The sequence below is a fragment of the Heliangelus exortis genome, chromosome Z (genome assembly GCF_036169615.1).
Source record: "Heliangelus exortis chromosome Z, bHelExo1.hap1, whole genome shotgun sequence".
In the NCBI taxonomy this organism is placed as follows: domain Eukaryota; kingdom Metazoa; phylum Chordata; class Aves; order Apodiformes; family Trochilidae; genus Heliangelus; species Heliangelus exortis.
This window is the reverse complement of record NC_092454.1, coordinates 11,930,499-11,945,032: the sequence shown is the minus strand read 5'-3', so window position 1 is coordinate 11,945,032 and position 14,534 is coordinate 11,930,499. Positions and strand designations below refer to the sequence as shown.

Genomic DNA, 14,534 nt, shown 5'->3' with positions numbered 1-14,534 from the left:
CTAGCCTTCAAAGGAAACAGCTCTGCTCCTGGTAGTCAGAGCAAGTCACTAATAACTAATTCACTGAAAGACCAGCAGGATTCTGCCTCCAGATAAAAGAAGCTGTGTCAGACCCTGCACCCAACAGCATGGACCTAGCTGAAAAGGGACTGACTTTACTCCTCCTATCCATCTGATGGAAGGTTGAACTCAGCTGGCCCCAACTTCCCAGCCATGCAAAATCAAAGTTATTGCCTCCAACCTGAGGGGAGGCCATGAGTATCCTCAGGCTCCAGCATGAAGCAGGAGTTTGATTACAGCAGACATCCCCCTTGTTAGCAATTGCTCCCTTCATGTGACCTGAAAGCTGACAGTTCCTGTTGGTCCTGGGTCACTTCATTCCTGTCTTCCAAGTGTTTGTCCAGGTAAGGAGGCAGAGGGACTGCTGCAGCAGCCAGACCCTTCTGCCATTAAAGAGCAGAAATGGGTCTTGGTAGTCATTGTAGGTACACATTCAGCTAGCTTGATTTTGATGGAGCTTTCAGCTCCCCTTCCAAAAGACACACATGGTTGGGTTGACAAGGGTGCCCTCCTTAATATGGGAATTTTTCTGGGAGCAGGCAGCACTGCCGTAAAACCCCCACAAAGATGCTGGGCCTTCTCATCTGCTGTTCCTTTGCCTCTTCAACACCCACTCAGGCTCAGCTTCAGTCTGCATGACCTCCATGCACCCTCTGAATGGGAAATGTGCTTTTCACCTCTTCCTGGGCTCGTGGTATCCAAAAGAGTGGTGAGATGGGGGGCACAAAAACATTCTCTGCCAAGCTCAGCAAATCCTTTGAGTGACCCGTGTCTCTGGGTTCACTGACTGCTGTTGCTACAAACGTGAGGAGGCAAAAAGTGTCCACTCATATAAAGGAAGCTTTGTCCAGAGTATTTATCCTGCTGTTTCAACTGACATGGCCATGACCCTTATTGGGGCTGAAACTGAAGAAAGTTAATCAAGACTGAAACTGAAATTTCCCATCCAGTCACCTAGTTGCAGAGTGGGTTTCTCTGTGTGTGAACATTTTGTAAAGCAGCAACAGGAACAAACTATGCTAGAAAGTTGCAGAGAAGAGGTATTTGAATGTTTCAAACCTTTCACACATTGTTAGGTTCCACAACAAATCATGAATGATGTAAAAACTGGTAATTTTTATATTTCTGAAAGGAAGTGTTTCTTCTGGGTAGGGTAGGTGGGTGCTGTTCACAAGCAGAAACTGTACTAAGTGATTTTGTCCATCAGCTGCTACTCACTTGGAGTTCTTGTTTGGATCAGGTACAGCTGCAGCATGGTGTGAGGGCAGGTTTGTACAGGGTGCTGGAGTGGTTCCTTCTCAGTCTTTCCCTTTAACTGTTTTCCACTATACAGAGGCAACTATGGCAGCACAGGTGGTATAATGGGATATTTAGGATTGCCATCCGAGAGCAAGGAGCAGTCCCGTCTCACAGGGAAACATCTCAGTTTCACACTGACCCTAGATGATTTCTTTTTTTTAAATAAAGAATCAGCTGAGGAACAAATAGTTACTCAGAAAAGCTACTTATTTTCTGGTGGCCAGACACACTGTGCTGGCTTTATACAGGAAATATGGAGACTACAAAGCTGGAAGTTGTTGATTTCAACCAAATGCATTTTACTAAATTACTACCAAGGCAAGTTGATGCTGAACTGGCCCAGTAAGCAATTACTGAAAGTCCCCAATGAAATTTATAGTGTATGTCTGGCTGACATCCATTGTTTCTGCACACTCAGGGCACTTACACGCTTGAGCCTGAAGACCTTTTACAGGGGAAACAATAAAACAAGTTTCTGAGGAAAGAACATTGTGTATCCCCTGCAATAATAGCTTGTGCCATCTCCCCCTCTTCACTTGGATTTACCAACCAAGATGGAAATATGCCGTATATGGAATGCAAAATTCACTGTACATTAGAGCTGCATGGGCAAGGTTTTTTTATTCCTCTTCCATCATCTTTATTTATTTGTTTCCTTAACATCTGGTGAATGACTATAAATGTTTAGCCCTAGAATAGAGAATTAAGGTTGCTTTTTGCCTTTTATTCCAACACAAATTTCCTGGACTTAATTTTTTTCTGTTCTGTTTTCAAACCCTTTAAAATTTAGCTTTGAAGTCCTGACACATAAAGTTACTACAGTATTGCAAATCTCGTCTTGTCGTGGCATTGGCCTTCTATTACTTTTTTCAGGGTAAAAGATAAATTTTACTTATAGCACTATCATTAGGTTATACACATAAAGTCAACCGGTAGTTTGCAATTACTATGCTGCTATTTTCCAGTGTCATGATCTTCATCACCCCCCTTATATGTGACCTCTCATCTTTGGTTTTGGGTTTTTTTCCTTTATGAAAGCATATCTTTAAATTCCACTGGCTTTAGCAAGTGACCCAGTTCTCCCATCTAACCAATCTGACTCATTACTGCTTTGCCAATGTTTGTGTCATCTGCAAATATTCTCAGCACTGATTTTCTCTTTGCTTACAGATCGCCAATAAAGATATTTAGGGGCAGGAATATCTCTTTATGGGAATGTATGTGTTTGCTTGATGCTTCCCTTGCATATTATTTTTATGAATAATTCTGAACATGCTTGTGTTTAACAGAGTGGTATTTTATACAATCAGTTACTACTACATGGGACAAAATGAAAATTTTCACATGGTACCTTTTGTCCTGTCCAGCCAAGTTCCTTGTATGATGGGGGAAGCTGTGTTAGGGTTGTGTTTATTACTAGGTTGGTTTGGCAAGAACCAGCCTAGTAAAAGCCACAGCCCTAACTTTTGTATTACTGAAGTTTCAACCTCAAAGCATATTCATACCATGTTCAACAGCAGTTTTGAAATGTCTTTGATCTCAGCTTTCTGTTACCATAACCACTGAGATATCTTTGAGTCAGATGGCTGGTTGCCATCTTAAAAATCCAAAACAGAGAGAAAGCAAAAATAAGAGACTTGTAAAGGAGATCAATTACATGACATGCTTCTTTGTTGTCTTTTAACACTCCCAATTATGCATTTGAAATCATAGGAATTTTGAAAACTAGAGTAGCTGCCAGTCCAACCAGCTGCAGACCACTGTATGGAAATATCAAGACTCTGGAAATTTGCTTTTTTTCTTCTTTGCAGAAGAAAAACTTTGTCTGGCTTCTCTTCACACTGCTGGCTGATACAGTGACTGTAGAGTTGCAACTTACAAATGTTGCTAGGGCATTCATCTGCAGGCCCAGAGTTTACAGCTGGATGGACCCAGACTATGAAAGCACTTGAATTATTTTATAGAGTGAGGATGGTACCAGTGTGTCCCCAGAGGGTACACACCTGGCTTCTGTAGGCACTGAGACACAGCAGCAAACCCCATATTGCTTCTGAAGCAGTAACGGGGACCACCATGGTGTGGATCCAGGCAGTAGTGTCTCCTCTCAGAGCCTAGGCTGAGCAACCTTTCAGCACATCTGAGGGGGCAATGATATGGGAGATCCTGATGGTGAAAGTCGTTCTGAGCCAATACTTCTACTGTCTGAATACTTTTATCATCAGGGCAGCCTACAATGGGAGATGCTGTTCTCTGGGTTCAGGTTGAAAAGGGTGCAACCTGACCACAGGTTGCCACCTGGGTGCACACAGGTATAAATCCTGCTCTTCTCCAGGGGCCATTAGTTGGCCATGGCTCCTACAGAGTAAAACCAAATAGAGGAAGAAAGGCTGGCAGGGCAGCCAGCTGTCCTTACTACTGCCTTAAATGAGCAAATAATCCTAAAGAGCTCTATAGCTGAAGGCAGGAATAGAGATGCTTTTGATCTAGGGAGACTGGTTTTGATCAGAAACAGCTTAAAAGGGAAAATGTATTGTTTTATAAGGAGAGCCAGCTGCTGCTAGTTTGGAGGGGAAAGAAGAAAGAAACTTAGAATGCCAGAAACTTTTGAGAGGAGGCAGGTGGCAGTGACCTTGTTACAAATCCAGGTGCTCTTTGGAGCTGTTTTCCTTTGTAGAACTGAGATGTGTTTCCCCTGGGTGGATCCCAGAAGCACAGCCATAGGGTTGTGATCAGGCAATACACCCACAGACAACTCGAAAGCAGTAGGAGTTACTGATGGCTGCAAATGACGTTGGAAGGTGGGCAGTTTTCCTAACAGAAAGAATTTCATTGTCTCAGGGAAGGGCTTCCCACTTTCTTTTTGTGTCACCACTGTATAAGCTTGTGAACAACAAATAATTTTCTCTGCACTGACAATTTTGGGAATGCTAATCTTTGATGCTCTGATCTCACTTTCTGTTTAGCCATTCTATAATTGAAAATGTCAATTTCTATAGGAAATAGATGAATTAGATATTCTTTCAAATGTCAACAGTATTTAGCTTGTGCAGTAACAGATGGACTCTGAATCTCTAGATATTCAGAACTGGAGCTGGTCAGAAGTTTTTAATGGATTAAAGATTTAATGGAAGATATTTTGTTCAACTGTGGGAAGCTCAGAATTTTTTTAAAAATCACTTATTTTAAAATAAATTACATCTTATTAGACATATTTGGGATGTTTTTTCCCATGGGGAAAAAAGATTGCTGGAACTAGCAGCTTCCATTCAAAGTGAAGTACTGGCAAAGTTGTGATTCTAAATTGTAGTTCTTAGCAGAAATCTGACAATCAATCAAAACCTTGAGATGTGTCTGTTTGTTTGACCCTGTGTGTGGTCCTAGCAACTACACAGAAATAGCACTTAACATGTTTCTGAAATGATGGTGTTAACTCAAATGTCCTGTCTAATTTCCTTTCTGTGTCTACATTTCCCCCCATAAAGATTGGAGGAATACTTCATGATAACTGATGAGCTGTGAGCAATTCATTATTGTTGTTTACTGTTAAATATCCTTTATATGCTATAGGTAATAAGGCTCTGAATGTTATTTATTAACATATACAGCTTCAAATCATGATTCATACGAAATAGCTATCTCTGGGATCTGAAGAGAATCCTAAAATGATGTGTTGAACATGATTTCTACCTCAAATACCACGCCTTGGACGAGGCAGCTGAATAAAACTAATTTGTAAGATTTTAATCAGCAGAAGCTTGGCCTTTCCCAATTTTTTAAATGAGAAACAAAACCATAATTGCTTTGCAACCTGTTTTTCTTTTTGTTGACATTCAATCCATTCACAAGAAACTCTTGTAAAACTTTGGGTGATTTTAAAAGAAGTTCCAGTCATTCAGCTAAGTATCCCTTGGAAGATGTTTGCTTGACTGAGTTCTCAGTTTGAAAACTGTTCTGCTAGCACTGCAGGGGTTTTTTTGTGACAAATGCCCATGTGTGCATCACTTTACCATATCCTCTTCAGCCTCCAGTTCAACTCTTCTAGACACTTGCTTCTCTTTCTTTCTCTTTCCAGCATATCTGAAACAGTGTATGTGATTTCTCCCTAATAGACTTACTTAATCTTTGTTGTTCTTCAAAGGACCACCTCTAATATGCCCATGTCTCTTCTACTGAGGAGCCCAGCACTGGGTCTAGCACTCCAGATGTGCCTGACGAGGCTGAGTAGAGGGGCAGAATCACCTCTCTTGATCTGCTAGAAATGCTCTGCCTAAAGCATCCCAGGCAGCAAGGGCACTTGGACTCTTCTGGCTCATTAATATTCACCTTGTCCACCAGTATCCCCACTTCCTCTGCAAAAATGCTTTCCAGGCAATCGACTCCCAGCTTGTACATGATTACAAGATGGGGATTATCTGCTCCAACTTTAGGACTTTTTATTTCCCTGTGATGAACACTGGGGTTCCCGTCAGCTCTTTTCTCCAGCCCACTGACGACCCTCTGAATAGTGGCACAACTCTCTGGACTATCAGCCACTCCTCCCACTTTTGTATCATTTGGAGACCTGCTGAAGGTGAACTCTGTCTTACCATCCAGATCATTAATGATGTTAAACAGTACTGGCCCCAGAACCAACCTCAGGGCACACCACTCATCACTGACCTCCAGCTGGACTTTGGGCTGCTCATCACAACCCTTTTACCCTAATAGTTCAGCCACACTTCAGTCTACCTTAGGTACCCTTATCTAGTCCATACTTCATCCATTTATCAATAAGAATGTTACATAAGACAGTAGCAAAAGCCCTTCTGAAGTTGGGATAGATAGCAGGTAGCTGTTCAAGTAGAAAAATTCAAAACCCTGATTTGCTTGAGGTAGCCCAGCAGACTTCTCCTGGGAGCAGTTAAAGAGCTGACATTAACAGAGAGAGTTAAAGCTCTGTTGACTGTGGCTGCAACATGGAGGAAAAAGGCTGCCACTAGCAAGACTGGAGAAGAAATATATTCATAGAATCATACAATGGTTTGGGTTGGAAGGGACTTTAGAAATCATCCAGTTGCAAGAGCAGAATACAGGGGGAGAATCATTTCCCTTGACCCATTGTCAAATGCTTCATTTGATGCAGGTCAGGGCCCACTTTGCTTTCAGAGCTGCAAGCACACACTGATGGATCATGTTGAGCTTCTGGTCCACCAATACCCCCCAAGTCCTTCTCCTCAGGGCTGTCTGCAATCCTGTCTCCTCCCAGCCTGTGTTCATGCATTGGATTGCCTTCACCCAGGTGAAGATCTTTAAAGCTTTTTTCCTCTAGTTTGGGGAAACACTCTGGTTTGGCCCAGCACCATTTGTAGATATTCACAGCACCCCTTTGAGGCCCAATTTAGCAAAGCTCCAGAGCCCAGCAGAGGGGCAGCATTGCCTCTGCTAACATTGACATCCAGCCCAACACTAGACACTATCTGTCCAGGAGTTTGCCACCTAGCCCCATCCCTGTCACCCACTTGAGACAGTTCTGCATGACTGTGATGCCCAGATAGTAAGTAAAACCTCCAGGAGCCCAGAGAGGTGCTTCTTCAAAAGATGCAAAAGGAAAAATCATCCAGTCAGTCCCTTTCTGGACTTCTTTGGCTTGTGGTATTTCAGGCCCACTATGGATGTAGTGCTGGAAGCATTGCCAGTGCTTTTAAATGGTTATTATTCACAAAAAAATCATCAGTTCTTCAGAATGATCATGGATAACGAAGTCTGGAAATAACACACAGAACAATATAATCTGCTGCTGACTTCTGCCCCACAGTTGTTCAGCAGGGCCTCAGACCTAATACACCCACAAGACAGGCTGTTTTCACCACACACCATGATCAAGCATAATTCTAGAGGGAGACGAAGGTGTGCTGGGGCTCTGCAGCCCAGTTTAGGGTTATCACTGTTGATAACTCCATGAAGTGTTTAGACACAAACTTTGGTGTCTGGAAAATCTCTCTGAGAACTTCTGTGTGTGTTTACTCATAAATGTTTGACTCTTCTCTCCAGTAATTTATCAGTGACTCTTTTCTGTTCTGTTCATAAGAGCAACTTCAGAAGTTGAGTGAGCAATGAAGATGTTACAACACAGCTGCAGAGTGCAGGAAGGCCTAAATTATCTACTTGAAAGGCAAAAGCATCAAAAGCCTGAGAGCTAGTAATCTACTTTTTCTGTTTCTCAAATACTTTTCAGTGGAGAGGGAGAGATTTTTCTCTCCATAGCTCTTCACTGCTGTTGGGTTTTTGCAGCATCATAAAAAAAGCATTTATACTTGACAATAACCATTGCTGCTTCAGAAATGGGAAGAGCTGGTGGAGGGAAGGTACTGGGCAGGAAGGGAAACATCATAACCCTCAGCAAGGATTATCTGCTATATTAGTAGTGCATAAGAATTTCCTAAAAACAAATCTCATTCAAGAACTGCAGCCCAATAGTTTTCATCTGCGGATACAACTCAGTATCCGTTTCTCTTTTCTTCATCTCAGCTGCATCAATACTTGGACTCAGTAACCCTTTCGTAGAGGTGGAGCAAGGACTTGAGGACTGAATTTCCTCAAGGAAGACAAGACATTGCTTCAGTTCCCTACTGATCTTGTTCAGTCTCCTGCAGAGACCCAGGGAACTAGTGGCCAGTCAGTCTCATCTCTGTGCCTGGCAAGATCATGGGGCAAATCCTCCTGAAGGCCCTACTAAGGCAAGCAGATAGAAAAGGGGTGGTGGGTGACAAGCCAACACAGCCTCACTGAGGGCAGGTCCTGCTTGACTAGTTTGGTAGCATTTTACAATGGGGTCACAGCCTTGGTGGACAAAGGGAGAGCAACAGACATCATCTACCTGGACTTGTGCAGAGCATTCAGCACTGTCCTGCACAACATTCTGGTCTCTAAACTGGAATAATACAGGTTCAATGGATGGACCACTCACTGGATAAGGAGCTGCCTGGATGGTTGCACCCAAACAGCTGTGATCAGTGGCTCAGTGTCCAAGTGGACATTTGTGATGAGTGGTGCTCCTCAAGGGTCAGTACTCAGACCAGTGCTGTTCTGTTCAACATCTTTGTTGGTGACATGGATAGTGGAATTGAGTGCACCCTCAGCAAGTTTGCTGACAACACTAAATTGTGTAGTGAAGTCAGCAGGATGGAGGGAAGGGATGCCATCCCAAGGGACCTTGACTGGCTTGAGAAATGGACTCGTGAAAACCACATGAAGTTGAAGAGGGCCATGTGCAAGGTTCTGCACCCACCTTGACCCACCTTGGTGAAGGCAATCCAATGCATGAACACAGGCTGGGAGGAGACAGAATTGCAGACAGCCCTGAGGAGAAGGACTTGGGGGGTATTGGTGGACCAGAAGCTCAACATGAGCCATCAGTGTGTGCTTGCAGCTCCGAAAGCAAAGCCCATTTTTTCTCCGAAAGCATTGTCCCTTGACAATGGGTCAAGGGAAATGATTCTCCCCCTGTATTCTGCTCTTTGAGACCCCACCTGGAGTGCTGTGTCCAATCTGGAGTTCCGAATATAAAAAGGACATAGAGCTCCTGGAACGTGTCCAGAGGAGAGACGCAAAAATGATCAGAGGGCTGGAGCACCTCCCCCATGAAGACTGGGTGAGGAAGTCGGGGTTGTTCAGCCTGGAGAAGAGGAGGCTCCAAGGTGACCTTACAGTGAGTTTCCAGTATCTGAAGTGGCCCTACAAAAAAGCTGGGGTAGGGCTTTTTACATGGGTGTGTAGCAATAGGACAAGGGGAAATGGCTTAAAACTTGAAGAGGGAAGATTTAGGTTAGACATTAGGTAGAAATTTTTTCCTGTGAGGATGGTGAGACACTGGCACAGGTTGCTCAGCAAAGTTGTGGCTGCTGCTTCCCTGGAAATATTCAAGGCCAGGTTGGATGGGGCCTTGAGCAACCTTGACTAGTGGGAGGTGTCCCTGACCATGCAGGGAGATTGGAACTGGATGATTTCTAAAGTCCCTTCCAACCCAAACCATTCTAATGATGTGATATGATATGATATGATGTGATATGATATATGATTTATATGAGGAGATGGTGATTCCAATGAGGCCACAGAATCACTACCTCCATCATCCAACTTAACAGTGCTGCACAGAGAGTTGCTGCAGTGACTCAGAATAGGGCTGATCATGGATGCAACTTGAGCAGCAGAGAAGCTCCATCACTGTAGCTCTTTCTTCTAACAAATTTGATCTAATTAAAAATGCTACTTGGCAAAGCAACCAGAAGAGTCAGTGTGGTGTGATGAGCAGGGCCCTATTTTCTGTTCCTGAAGGCCTGATCCTTCCAGGGGATCACAGACTGACACTGGGGAAGTCAAGGCAGTGCTCTGCACTCCTGGTGCTCCCTGTAATTAAATCTTTGGCTCCTCAGAGCAGAGGCTGCCCATGTACAGCTTTGAGCAATGAGGTTTTGATCTTGTTTGAGGTCCCTTGGCACTGTGTTGATACTATTACATTAATCATATTACGTGATTTATTGCCACATCACCAGGACAATTTTTAAGACGAATGACAGGGTCACAAAATGGAACGGATTGGAAGGGATCTCTGGAGATTATCTAGTTCAAAACCCACAAAGAATTACCCTGAAAGGGATAGAGCTGGGGATGGGCTCAGTTTAAACTTCTAGTCCAGATTTCTGTTCAAATTTTGAGCTTAGCATTTATTCCATCAGCTGATATAAAACCCTTGCTTGCGCAGGTCAGCTGTCAATGAACCAAGACTTATGGCAGTTCTGTTTAGGTTACTCTGTTGCTGTTTTTTATTTTGGGTCTGGCTGTAACAGAGCCAAAATGTTAAAAAAGAGGCTGCCTAATAAATGCACTATAAATCACTGTTCATAAGCAAATGGTTTTCTCCCAGGGGTTTGAAGCTGAGAATGAACAGGCTGCTCAGCCATGACAGAGGTGTTGCAGAGAGGACCCATTTGGCAGCTCTTAGCACACAAGAGAAGAGGTATCACTGTCCCTGGTTTAGGTAGACACATGCAGCTGAACCTCAAATCATTATTTACCGTGTCATCTAAGATGGCATCTGTGCTAGGAGAGCAGGGACATCGAACACCCATCCCCCTGTCAGCCCAGAGACCACATGCACCCCCTAACACAGCAAGCCCAGAAACACCTGACCAAGAGTGCAGGATTAGCTGCTGTCCATCAGCCAGGGACTCTCTTGAAACTGGGCTGATTTTGAGAAGTTGCTCGACACAGTAGACTCTGGGCTGGGGTATTGGAAAAGCCTCCCTGGGTCACCCTCACACGTGCCTTGGTCATTTCATGTTGGATTGCTGCAGCAGTTTGAAAAAGCCCATTTGTGGAAGTGAAAGCTCAGAGGAAAGCAAACCATGTAAATAAATGGGTTCTGAGATCTTAGCCTTGCCTTGTGTGTGAAGCCTTTTTCTTGTGCTGACAGCAAGATGGCACATGAATGTGAAGGGGCAGGTAATGCCTCTCCCTCCCCATTCCAGGTCCAGGACTAAAAGCACTCCCTTGTTTGCTGCACCCTCTGTCTCCTACATTCCTGTCCTTCTCTCACACAGTTCCTGAAGCCTTTTGCTCTTCATGTTTCATGATCTCAGTTCAAGCCGTGATTTAGATACTGCATGATTGCATCCTGTTTGCTACTCAGGAAAACAAAGCCAAAATAAGCTTTGTTGCAGTTTCCCAGTAGTAACAGCACATCCTCCTTTTGGGTCCCTCCTCTGCTTGCAAGATACAAATCCAGACATCCCCAACATCCAAAGAACATATTGTGAGGCTGGGGTCTGTCCTATATAGAAAATATGACAAAAAGGGAAGAGAGAAAGGGAAGGCAGAAAACAAAGCCCTTCTGTGCTGTATGGTAGATCTGGGACTTTTGTTGGGGATTTCATACACTATTCAACTTTACAGAAAGGACCTCATCTCTTCTCACCACCAGAATATCAAGTTAGGATCTGAATGTATTTGGACTCCAGATGATCCTTCTGTCTTAATGGGGAGACCAGAAATTAGAATAGAAATGTGTGTTTTGATTACCCCCAGCTAAGTGGAATATTTATGAATTAATGTCATTGTATGATTATTAACTCTCAGTTGGGTATGGCTTCTTGGAAGAGTATGTTTAATAATCCATACTGTTTTGACATTTCAGTGGCTGCACCAGTAAAAGTTGTCTGTCCATATTCAAAGGTAAAAAGTCCATTCCTCAGTTCATTGAAAGCTGTTCCAGTGTGCAGCCCAACATACTTGAAGATATGCAGGGGTAGAGATGTCACACCCTTAGTAGGTCTTTATCCCATTAAACAAAAATAGAAAGTTTCCTCTTGCTGCTGGTGTGCTGTATACAGGTTACAGTTTATCCCTGAAGTGTGCAATTGAGAAATCACATTAAACATTATTAGATTAGTGTCATGGTCCATTTAAGCTCTTTCAGAATATTAAGTTAACTTGTTCTGATGTTGCCATACACACTGAAGGTACAAGGGTTACTTTTGAGTATTCCTGAAATGTAGAATCATGTTTCCAAAAAGTAATCAATGAATGTCTGCTGCTTCTTGTGATGAATAGCAGAAAGTGCTTTAAGTGTCAGCCCTAACCTGGCATGCAGTGAACCAACTCTAGTCTAATCTAGTGAGCAAAACCCATCAGAGAATGAGATGCATGAAACCCCAAGGAGCTTAATTGTACTTTGCATCTGGATGTTGGCAGGGACAGCACTGTGTGTCCTCATTCCACACTGTTTTGCCTAATCTCTGCTCCTCTCTGCCAATCCTCTTGTCGCTGTTCCTGTGTTTCTCTCTGGAGATCCCATGGAGGAAAATCCGAAGACCTGGGGGAAGACAAATCTGTCTTATGATGCATTCTGAATCAGCTGCTGTACTTCCATTCTAGTCCCTACTACCTTATCATTTAATACAAGTGGGTATATACAGTTGACTGATGGAAGACCCAACAGGTCTAATTTGCATAAATATGTCTTTTTCTGTGGATGCTGGAACACTGTGAGTTTGGTTGGCTTCTGTAATTTTTTTTTCCAGTTTTCACAGCTGCCCTCTGTGCATCTCAGAATGTTTTCCTGTTTGGAGAAGAGCTTTGTGATCCAGTGGAAGGATATTGAAAGAGATACAGATACCATATGTATTGAAACTTCTTGTGCAGCCTAGATGATTAATCTTTAATGTCAGAGAACACTTCAAGATGTCCCTTGCTTCTCCAGTCTTACTGCATGTTCTTTGCAACGATTTATTGGAAGACGTTTGTCCATGCCTTGCTCCAGAGCCTCTCCTTTGTGAAAAACTTAACTTTGATATGAGTTCAAATGTAACTCATTTTGTATGGCTCCACTCAATCACTGTGGCTAACAGCGCATCAACTGCAAGAAGACAGCCGTGAAAGAATATTTCTGTGCAAAGCAGATGGAAAACACTAGTGTGTAGGAAGGCTGAGTGGTTTTGGAAGTACTCTTAAGCACCAAGCACTGCGTGCTGCTTTGCTGTCAGATTTTTTAGGTTGGTCTTGCTGGGTTTTTTTTTGTTTGGTTTTTGTTGTTGTTGTTGTTTGGTGGTTTTTATTTATTTGATTGTTTTTTGGTTTGGTTTGGGGATTTTTATTTGGTTGTTTGGTGGTTTTTATTTGTCTGGGGTTTTTGTTTGGTTTGGGGTTTTTTGTTCGGTTGTTTGGTTGTTTTTATAAGCTGGCCATGATTATTTTGATGCAGCCCAAGATGTGGTTGGCTTTTTGGGCTGCAAGTACACCTTGCTGGTTCATGTTTAGCTTCTCATTATTCGCCACCCTCAGGTCCTTCTCCTCAGGGCCGTTCTCAGTTCGTTCAACACCCAACTTGCAGTTGTGCTTGGGATTGCCTCAACGTAGATGCAGGACCTTGCACTTGGTTTTATTGAACTTCATGAGGTTTGCACGGGCCTCACCTCTCCAGCTTGTCAAGGTGCCTCTGGATGGCCTCCCTTCCCCCCAGCATATTGACAGCACCACACAACTTGGTGTCATCAGCAAACTTGCTGAGGGTGAACTCAGTTCCACTGGCTGTGTCTCTGGTTAAAGAGCACTGATCCCAGTACCAATACTTGGTTGACTAAATTCATCACTGGTCAATTTGGACAGCTCGGACAGCTCGTCAATTTGGACATCGAGCTGTTTGTCGACCACTACTCTTCGATGCTTCTAGAGGGGTTAACGTAACATGACAGAATCTGAAAATGGAAACTGCATCAAGTATTGTCCCAGTAGAGTAAATGTGGAAACAGTAGCAGCCACTGTGGGAAATTCATCCTAAAATGTGACAGGAAGAGTTTTAATGGAATTACCCTGTGTTATGGCAGTGTCCAGATGGTGCTGGGACAGGAGAAACTCATTCAGGGGAGTTAATAGAGCAGAGGAGTTTCACAGAAAACTGAAGGCTAGCACAGTGACTTCTGCTAGGTACAGAAATTCCTGCCAGACCTTATTAGTATATACTTGACAATCTATCAGGTTAGGCATCTTCTTTCTTTGTCATTCTGTGTGCAGTGAATTGCTTTGAAATCTACTTTAAGGTACAAGCAAAGAGAACTTGCAGCAAAGTGCGGAGCTGGAGCTTTACCTCATCAGCTATTCCAAAGGAGGCACCCAGGGGATGGAGGGGTCTGTGGTAAACATGAGGTGATTACATTCCCATGAAAATCTCCCTAGGGATGTAAAGACTCAGAACCAGACTGGAAACATTTTACTTTTCCTGCATACTGCTGGTAACAAGAGCATGCTCTGCAGAACTGCAGAGGTGGCTCTCAGCCTTCTCAGCCCCTGGAAAGAATTATGCAAAGGCTTCTTGCCTCCTTGACCACCATCAAGATACACCACTAGACTTGCATTCTCCTGCCTTAGGAGGCACCCCCAGTACTTTGAGGGAGCTTAGTCCCACCAGAAGTGTTTAGCAGTGACTAAAGCTGGTTCTGCAGAGGAAACCTGCTTGAACCAAGAGAGAGGATGTGCTTCTTGGACCAGGTAAGTTCTGCTTCTGTGCATCCCCACAGCTCTTGGCATCTGGACAATGTAGAAAAGCAGAGCACACCAGGCACTTGAGGGCAGCACTTGATGCAGACTCCCTGCTGGAAGTATATACTGGGTTGTACCCTTCAGCACCATTTCTAGTGATGTAC

The 14,534-nt window shown here is 43.5% G+C and overlaps 1 protein-coding gene across 1 annotated transcript in view; it reads right to left on the bottom strand.

Moving 5' to 3' along the window:
- TARS1 (threonyl-tRNA synthetase 1) overlaps positions 1–14,534 on the bottom strand; it is an 88,353-nt gene that overhangs the window by 56,935 nt on the left and 16,884 nt on the right. The gene's annotated exons all lie outside the window — the stretch shown is intronic.